This window comes from Salvelinus fontinalis, chromosome 12 (genome assembly GCF_029448725.1).
Source record: "Salvelinus fontinalis isolate EN_2023a chromosome 12, ASM2944872v1, whole genome shotgun sequence".
In the NCBI taxonomy this organism is placed as follows: domain Eukaryota; kingdom Metazoa; phylum Chordata; class Actinopteri; order Salmoniformes; family Salmonidae; genus Salvelinus; species Salvelinus fontinalis.
Genome location: NC_074676.1, coordinates 10,774,989 through 10,785,179, shown reverse-complemented (window position 1 = coordinate 10,785,179; position 10,191 = coordinate 10,774,989).

Sequence of the window (10,191 nt, the reverse complement as noted above, 5' to 3'; positions counted from 1 at the left end):
CTTGCCGGGCTAAAGTGAGCATCCAGCCAGGACGGGTTGGGCCAGCTCTACGCTCTAGACCTCCAGTGCGCCTCCACAGTCCAGTACGTCCTGTGCCTCCTCCCCGCACTCGTCCTGAGGTGCGTGTTATCAGCCCGGTGCGACCTGTACCGGTCCCACGCATCAGGCCTCCAGTGCGCTTCCACAGTCCAGTACGTCCTGTGCCTCCTCCCCGCACTCACCCTGAGGTGCGTGTCATCAGCCCGGTGCCACCTTTACCGGTCCCACGCATCAGGCCTCCAGTGCACCTCCACAGTCCAGAGCTTCCGGCGACGGTTGCCAGTCCGGAGCTTCCGGCGACGGTTGCCAGTCCGGAGCTTCCGGCGACGGTTGCCAGTCCGGAGCATCCGGCGACGGCTCCCAGTCCGGAGCTTCCGGCGACGGTTCCCAGTCCGGAGCTTCCGGCGACGGTCCACGGTCCGGAACCTCCAACGACAGTCCACTGTCCGGAACCTCCAACGACGGTCCACTGTCCGGTAATTCTATGCGCCAAGCATTTTGCTAGGATTTTTGCACCACAACACTGGAGTGTAAGAGGTCTCCATTTTTTTTAATGGACTGGATCTTTATATATACCATTTGGGTCCTGTTTCAGTAATAATGATATCAGACCTTCTTGTTGCGTGTTTGATAATCTACCATTTATATAGGAATGGTTAAAACATGCTAATAATGGTCCTCTGAGTATATCAGAAAAGGTTTTGTATACTTCCACTGGTATGCCATCCAGCCCTGGAGTTTTCCCAGCCCTAAAGGCCCCAATTGCATCAAGAAGTTCCTCCTCTGTAATTTGGCCTTCACACGAGTCTTTCTGTACAGATGTTAATTTTACATTATTATTAGGAAAAAATCCATACAATTAGTTTCAGTTAGTGGAGATGGAGGAGACTGAAACAAAAACATATTCTTAAAGCACTTTACATCCTCTTTCAAAATATAATTTGGTGAATCATGCGTGACTCCATCATTTGTAACAAGTTTTAATACATTCTTTTTGGTAGCATTTCTGTATTGAAGATTGAAAAATAATTTTGTGCATTTTCCCTCATATTCCATCCAGTTCACTTTATTTTTATAATATATTACACTGGATCTTTCTTGAATAAGTTCCTCCATTTATTTTTGTTTTTCCTCTAACTTATTCTGTTCCTCTATGGTACAGTTTTTAATGCTATCTAACTGTACTGTTAGTCTTTCAATTTAGTCTTTCAATTTAGTCTTTCAACTTTATTAATATGGACCCTTTTGATCTAAATTGCTTTTGTTTTATAGATGAGTACTGAATTGCATGGCCTCTAAAGGCACACTTAAGTGTCCCATACAATAAGGGGATCTGCTGTACCTATGTTATGTCTGAAAAAGTCAGTTATAAATTGTTCTGTTCTAGTTCTAAACAATGTATCCTCTAGTAGGCTTTGATTAAATTTCCAAAATCCTCGCCCACGTGGACATTCTGTTAGAGTAATATATATGCCAATTATGTGATGATCAACACTTTAACTTCTTGGTACCTGAGAGAATGGTATAAGAAAGTAGTCAAGACGACTAGCTTGATTAAGCCTCCGCCATGTATATCTCACTAGGTCAGGGTATTTAAGTCTCCATATATTCACTAATTCCAATATATCCATGACATTCATGATTTCATTAAGTGCCAGAGGGTGATAGTTTTGTCAGGACCCGGTGCGAGAAACAGTCACTAATAATCGTCAGAACCCAGAAGATGAGGCAGACACAGCAGTACTAGAGATGGTGGTTAATAAAAGAACAATCTTCAGGCAAAGAAACTAAATCCACAATGTCCAAAAATAAAGCCAAGAGGCACAAAATGGAAATCCTCCAAAATACAAAAGAAACTCCACAAAGTGGTAAAAAACAGCAGGGAAAAACAAACCTCAAAAGACTACTCAAATAATACACAAGAACTAAACCAGAGAACCTCTGGAAAATCCAACAAGAGAAATATCTGTATAAAACAAGGCTTGGGCTGGGGCTGGGTGCTAACTTACAAACACTGAGCAAGGAACTGAGGAACACACAGGGTTTAAATACTAACAAGGGAATGACCTACAGGTGCAAACAATAATTAGAGCAAGAAAAACAAAAGGTACAAAAAAGGTGCAATGGGGACATCTAGTGATCAAAACCCGAACAGTCTTGGCCAAAACCTGACAAGTTTGTAGTGTGATTTCTTTTCCGGTCCATAAAGGTATTTATTTAAGACCGTATTCAAATCTCCCACCATAATAATAGAGGCTAGTGTTGCTTGTGGAGTTGATAAATTCTTATATATTTTCACGCCCTGACCTTAGAGAGCCTTTTTATGTCTCTATTTGGTTTGGTCAGGGTGTGATTTGGGGTGGGCATTCTATGTTTTGTTTTCTATGATTTTGTGTTTCTATGTTTTGCCCGGGTATGGTTCTCAATCAGGGACAGCTGTCTATCGTTGTCTTTGATTGGGAACCATACTTAGGTAGCCCTTTTGCCCTCCTTTCGTTGTGGGTAGTTGTCTTTGTTTGTGGCACTATAGCCCTTAAGCTTCACGGTCATGTTTGTATTGTTTATTGTTTTTGTAGGCGTCATTCAAATAAAAAGGAATATGTACGCTCACCACCCTGCACCTTGGTCCACTTCTTCCATTATTGGCCGTGACATATAAATTTTCAAAGAAGCTTGGATCATCATTATTTGGACCGTATAGGTTAATAAGCCATATCTGTTTATTGTCCAATAACATATTTAAAATATATCCATCTACCTTGATGATCTGTTTGGACAATTTGCACATTTGGATCAAAATTTCTGTTAATTAAAACCATCACCCCTTTTGAATTTCTTTCCCCATGGGAGAAATATATTTCACCACCCCAGTCCTTTTTCCACAAAACCTCATCTAACATTGTTGAATGGGTTTCCTGTAACCAATAGATATTATATTCCTTCTCCTTTAGCCAGGTAAATACTGATCGCCTTTTCTTATTATCTGCTAAGCCATTACAATTGTAACTGGCTATACTTATTTCACCACTTACCATAATGAGACACAACTTTCAATTAAATTGATCAAAATATATGTTTGTAAACGTAACATGATGATTGAGTGTCTATATAGATGTACCATGATATTTGCATTGCTAATAAGTAAACCTCCAATTGGTCCCCACTATTACACCCTCTAAAAGCCCTCCTCGTCCCAAGTTGGGTTGTCATCCCAATGCCCGGCAGACCACCCCCGACCCCCCGTATCCCATAGCCCTGAAAAGACTGGGATCCATCCTTCGAAAAGAGCACACAGTGCCATTTACAGAACAGAAGTAGATCAACTGCTAAATAATGCATTTGCATCGATCCTCACCTCGATTTGTATTATATATAGCCATCAAAAAAATATATATTTTAAGAATCCTGTTTCTTATTTTCCATAATTTATCTATTAATATTTGTAGTAATGTAGGCAACTTATGAAAAAGGATTTTACGTTATCAAAATTACATTATTATAAGCAATTATTATATTAGCAAACAGTTGTTGTGAATCATCCTCTATTGTCCCAAACATCTTTTACTCCTTCGCAACAGTTGTGGGATACACACATACACCCACACACTCATACACACTCAACCCTTTCCCCCAACACAACCATAGGCTCACATTCTCAACAGTTGCACCATCCCAGAGCCCAACTCAAGAAATGTATTGATTACGAATGCATATACAGTTGCAGCTGTATGAGAAGGCCTGCAAGACCGTGCAAAAAATGGGCAGAAATGGAGAGATTTTATTAACCATTGTCACGTCCTAGATGATGGAGGTCAAATGTACACCTTTTCCCTGAAACACCCAAAACACGGTACCCCGTATTGGCCATATTCTCAAGCATCTCCAGCATCTCCAACAATCATTATCTTGTTTGGAGATCAATATAACCCATCTCCCATCTTTGGACACACAAGACTGAAATATCACCTCTAAACCTATGAAGCAATATCATAGTACCAGCTTAGTTGTTAGACCTGTGACTATAAAAACAGTATTAACACATTGTGATTTCCCAAAACTAAAATCTGAATCACAGGAGTGAGTCTCCTGGAGTAGAATGACATCTGCGTTAGAGTGTTTACAAATTTTTTAAAAAGTGCTATTCTTTTAGTTATGTTTCGTAAACTCCTGGCATTTAGAGATACAATATTTAGTGCATTGAATGCAAAATGTTGCATAACCGTACAAAAATGTTATAAAAATAAGAACACAAATACAGTGGTGTGATATGAATAACTGTTTAACTAGGCAGCTAGTAAGGAAACCTGAGCTTAGAGAAAGAATTGGACTACCCTAAACCGAGGTAGTTGTGATGTGATGAACCCGTATTCACATTTACAAACCTGGTGAATGTAAAAATGACAATCGAGTTATTAACTTGAGTAATTTAGCTAACTCTTAACATTTTCATTTGACTTAGAAAGAATAGGACATCAATTTCAAGTTAATGGGCTCCTGAGTGGCGCAGTGGTCTAAGGCACTGCATCTCAGTGCTAGAGGCGTCACTACAGACACCCTGGTTTGAGTCCAGGCTATATCACAAACAGCTGTGATTGGGAGTCCCATGGGGTAAATTTGTTCTTAAAACTGACTTGCCTAGAAAAGTAAAAGGTAAATAAATGTTTTTAAAGCTATATACCTGAGCACAGTGTTTTCAAAACATTCAGTACACCAATGACATTCACTTGACGTCCTGGCAATCAATCTTCTTTCCATCGATAAATGCATAAGGGCTTTCGATGATATTCTGTTGCAGCTGGCGATTCACTTGTTGCAGTTTCTGTACTTCAGCTTCCATGGTCAGCATTTTTTCGCTGTGGGTTGACACCTGGTTGAGGAGCTGCTGCACAGTGGCTGAGAGAGACTATTGATTTGGAAGTAGTATCTGTTGTCTTTTCAATGATGCCAGTTTCTCAAAGATGGCTTTGAGAATGTCAGGGTTGGGAGAACAATTTTCACCTGCCCTGTGTTTGGTAGGAGGGCTCTTACTCAGCGTAGGTGGTATGAGTTTTGCCATGAGTTCTGGAAAGTCTGCAGGCTCCTGTCTCGCTGCTAGCATCTTAGGTGATTAGCATCTGTTCATATGGAATCAATATCATGCCACATGTCCCCACAAATGTAAATCACTTTCCACAAATGTAAATGCCCAATCCACAAATGTAAATGACCAATCCACAAATGTAAATCACTTTCCACAAATGTAAATGACCAACCCACAAATGTAAATGACCAATCCACAAATGTAAATCACTTTCCACAAATGTAAATCACTTTCCACAAATGCAAATCATTATCCACAAACAAACGCCTTTTGATTTGTATTTGTAAATCGATATATTGCATCAGACTGTTTTATAACTGGAGATATGCAGGTCATTTCCATGGGCCTTAAGAAAAATGACTGCCATAAAGACAGATGTTATCACACGTAGAAAGCGATTTGTAGTCATAGAAAACAAGTTATCACGCATAGAAAAAAAGTTCTCGCGTCGAAAGCGAGTCGTATAGTCGTATAAAAAAAGTTGATGCCATAAAAGTTGATCCCATTGATGCCGTTGACCCGGATCACTGGTTGCTGCGGAACAGGAGGAGGTCAAACTGGGTGAGTGTAACCGGTGTGAAATGGCTAGCTAGTTAGCCGGGCGCGCGAATAGCGTTTCCCTTGCACTGCAAGCGCCGCGGCTTTTGTGGCGCGATGGGGAACGGTGTTTCGAGGGTGACTGTTGTCGATATGTGCGGAGGGTCCCCGGTTATGTCTCCTTAATGCTTGTGTGGGCAACATGAGACAGCGGATGGATTATAATCACTTACAATGTATGACATATCCTTCACATGTAGTGGTGCTATCAAACTGACCGGCTAATTCAACTATTTGGGTGATGAACGGGTGTACACCGCAAATATAGAGTAATCTACTAGGGCTTCGATTATTTACGTTGGACGTACTAAGGATACACATATGGTTAACATATTATGGTTACCATACTATAATTTCTGCAGCCTTGAAAGGCAGGCATCAACATGGCCGAACTAGATGCTGCCAGCGATTTCGCTTTCTGGGTACAAATCTTTTTATTTATTTTTTATTAACCCTAAATCAATACAAAAAAGTACATGCGGAACACAAGTGTATATTTAAAGAATATACAAACCTTTTTTTCTATGAATACAAATCGCTTTCTACGAGTGACGGTGAATGTACACTAGATAACGGTACATTTCCGAGTGCCGCCCATTTGTGACTCCCATGTGCGGGTGCTGGCAGCATATAGCAAGCAGCATGTTCAATTGTGCGTCAATAATTCAGCATAGCAAGTTTGTATGAGGGTCTGGTTATTATTAAATGGGCACATAGTTCAATAGTAATATCATCTAAAACGCTCTGGTGACAAACAAACTTTGCTGCCCTGTTTCCAATTGTCCACATGGCTGGGAGAACCTATTCAAGTAAGTAAATACATTTGGAAAATGTTCTAAAAAAACGATGTATTGTTAGCTAACTAGCTACAGTGCAGGCTAACTCAAATGAGCTGCTAAATGAGCTAGCTTGTTGGCAAGCTAGCTAACTTAGCTATCTAGCCAACGTCACATACTGTATAGATAGCTAGTTAAGTGAATTAAATATCACCATCTACCTAACTTCATATTAGCTAGTTATCTTGATGTATTTATCACTGTAAAAAACAAACTCCAAATGCATTTGTAGGTAGCTAGCTAGCTAACAGCCATGGAGGAGGGTGATAGGATAGTAGCCCCAACTGTCAGTGAGAGAGTAGGCTATTCTGGATAGGGCAGGTACTTTTGTGTAGTTCCTGTCCCTAGGAGTGAGGATGGAGATAATAGTAACATATAAATTCAGTGCGGTGTAATTTGACTGTAATGAAGTCTGTTTCTTGGGAGGTCCCAATGAAGAGCAGTGGTTCTCAGTCCTGGTCCTGGGGACTCAAAGGGGTGCACATTTTTATTTTTGTCTCAGCACTGCACAGCTGACTCAAATGATCAACTCATCATCAAGCTTCAAGTGGTATTTATGTATTCATTTGTGATGCTATCCTTGATATGATCCTGTTATTGTCACATGCTACACATGCACATATGTGTGTCCATGCATCTAACAAATCATGATAACATTGGATTGATATCAGGGATATTATACTTTAGTAATCCACAATGACCTGGTGATGTAAAAGTCTAATAATTACATTGTCTTCCATATTCCTACAGATACCTTGTAACTAAGCCTCCCGGGTGACGCAGTGGTCTAGAGCACTGCATCGCAGAGTCTCTGGGTTCGCACCCAGGCTCTGTCGCAGCCGGCCGCGACCGGGAGGTCCGTGGGGCGACGCACAATTGGCATAGCGTCGTCCGGGTTAGGGAGGGTTTGGCCGGTAGGGATATCCTTGTCTCATCGCGCTCCAGCGACTCCTGTGGTGGGCCGGGCGCATGGTGTTTCCTCCTACACATTGGTGCGGCTGACTTCCGGGTTGGAGGCGCGCTGTGTTAAGAAGCAGTGCGGCTTGGTTGGGTTGTGCTTCGGAGGACGCATGGCTTTCGACCTTCGTCTCTCCCGAGCCCGTATGGGAGTTGTAGCGATGAGACAAGATAGTAATTACTAGCGATTGGATACCACGAAAATTGGGGAGAAAAGGGTATACAATTTAAATAAAAAAGTAAAAAAGATACCTTGTAACTGGAGATTCCTTCAAACGATTGCCTACAGTTAACGTGTAGGGCACTGCAAGGTTGGGTGTCCAGGGCCATCTGGGACTTCCTGCTAGAGGAATTTAGGTGTGAAGGCTACCTGTGTCCTGCATAACTTCATGAGGATGGACAGGAGGGGATCTGCAGGAGGGGATCTGCAGCTCGCCGCCATGTGCCAGAGGAGAAGTCTTCTTCTCTGCAGGATGTTTCAAGGTTGGGGTTTCCAACAACGCAGCAAGAGGCAATCCGTGTGCGGGAGATCTTCACCTCCTACTTCTTCGAAGAGGGTGCTGTTCCCTGGCAACACCATAGACTACACTATGCACAACCAAAGGCTCTTTTAAGAGTAATTCACATTGCAATAAGAGTATTATTCCATTTACTTAGCTATGTCAACTGCACTTATTCAATTCCCAGTTTCTCTCCCTTTGAATCCTACTTCTCAGGTGAGGGTGCTGTTTAGGTAAGGTTGTGACGTCTGTACAAAAACAAAACAGGCTATTTTAAATCACCCATATTGAAAAAATGTAGAACAATTAGACACCCTATAACCCACGCCTACACACTCATGTATCAATCTGATTGATGGACTGTGTTGTGCAGTAAGCAGACTCGGGTGTATAACGGTGGCTCCGTCCACCTTCAAAGAATAGACAAGAGGGCTAACCATGGAGAATAATAAGACACTTTATTATTTCTATAACTACGCTATAATGTTTGTCCTCGTGTGTCCGTTCATGTTTTTCAGCATAGAGTACTCTGCAGCCACTTAGTGTGGTGCGGACACAACCACAGATTCCTGTTGAACACTGTCACTTTAACTACCTTATTTTCTCAATAACAGTCTCTCTCCTTCACTTCATCCCTCTTCTCCCCAAATACACTAGGTTATATCAGCTGTGTCGGGGAACCCCTCCTGTATCTGAACTGGCTACATAGAGGGCACTTGGTCAGGTCAACAGGAAGTATTAATAAAAAGATGCTTCACATTGGGATTACTGCATCCATCTGTATTTCAGAGTTAATGATCCAAGGTCAGTTTTGCATTTCACCCTCTGATGCTTATACCTTTCGCCACCTCTTTCTTCCTCTTTTTTTATAGTGCACAACAGATGTGCTTTGAAGTACAGATTGAACTTGTATTTATAATATTACAATTATATTTATGCATGTATTTATAACACTTGGATAATGAACTTCTTTCAATAAAGTGTTTCACATTCTCTACTAGATGAAATTAAGTCTCATTTGATGAAATACTACACCTATCCTGTGTTTATCAGATCAATGCAGATGAAGGGCATTAGATATTAAGATGAACTGGTTTTAGAGTATTTACATGATGCATGGGAAGTGTAGTGTACTGTTTAAAAAATAAAATAATTCTGTATATATGAATTACAAATCAGTATTTTAACTAGTTAAATCCTGTTTCTAATCTATTAGTTACAATGTGTAACCATTGATTGGTAAACACTGAAGTGTATAGTTGTAATACATACATGCTGACAGTGTCATTCAAAGACTGGTATTGGATATGACTGAAAAATTATCTAAAAGATATTCATACCCGAACTGCACCTTTATTTGCCAAAGTAGAGTACATGATCAATGAATAAATTAAATGTACAGGCTACAATGTGGGGATCTCATGCATGGTATTAACTACATGTATATACGACTTGCATCCTTGGCACAAAGTTATATTATATTCTACTCAATCCATAGGCTTCATTAATGTCATTTAGACTGTTTTGAAGTTGATACAACTGGCTATGATAGCTGAGGTTCATAGCTAGGTTCTGAACTAATATGTATACCAAATGTTTGAGTCCATCCACAGATAGGCTAGATACAGTTGAAGTCGGAAGTTTACATACACCTTAGCCAAATACATTTAAACTCAGTTTTTCACAATTCCTGACATTTAATTCTAGTAAACATTCCCTGTCTTAGGTCAGTTAGGATCACCACTTTATTTTAAGAATGTGAAATGTCAGAATAATAGTAGAAATAATTATTTATTTCAGCTTTTATTTATTTCATCACATTCTCAGTGGGTCAGAAGATTACATACACTCAATTAGTATTTGGTAGCATTGCCTTTACATTGTTTAACTTGGGTCAAACGTTTCGGGAGGCCTTCCACAAGCTTCCCACAATAAAGTGAGTGAATTTTGGCCCATTCCTCCTGACAGAGCTGGTGTAACTGAGTCAGGTTTGTAGGCCTGCTTGCTCGCACACAATTTTTCAGTTCTGCCCACAAATTTTCTATAGGACTGAGGTCAGGGCTTTGTGATAGCCACTCCAATACCTTGACTTTGTTGTCCTTAAGCCATTTTGCCACAACTTTGGAAGTATGCTTGGGGTCATTGTCCATTTGGAAGACCCATTTGCAACCAAGCTTTAACT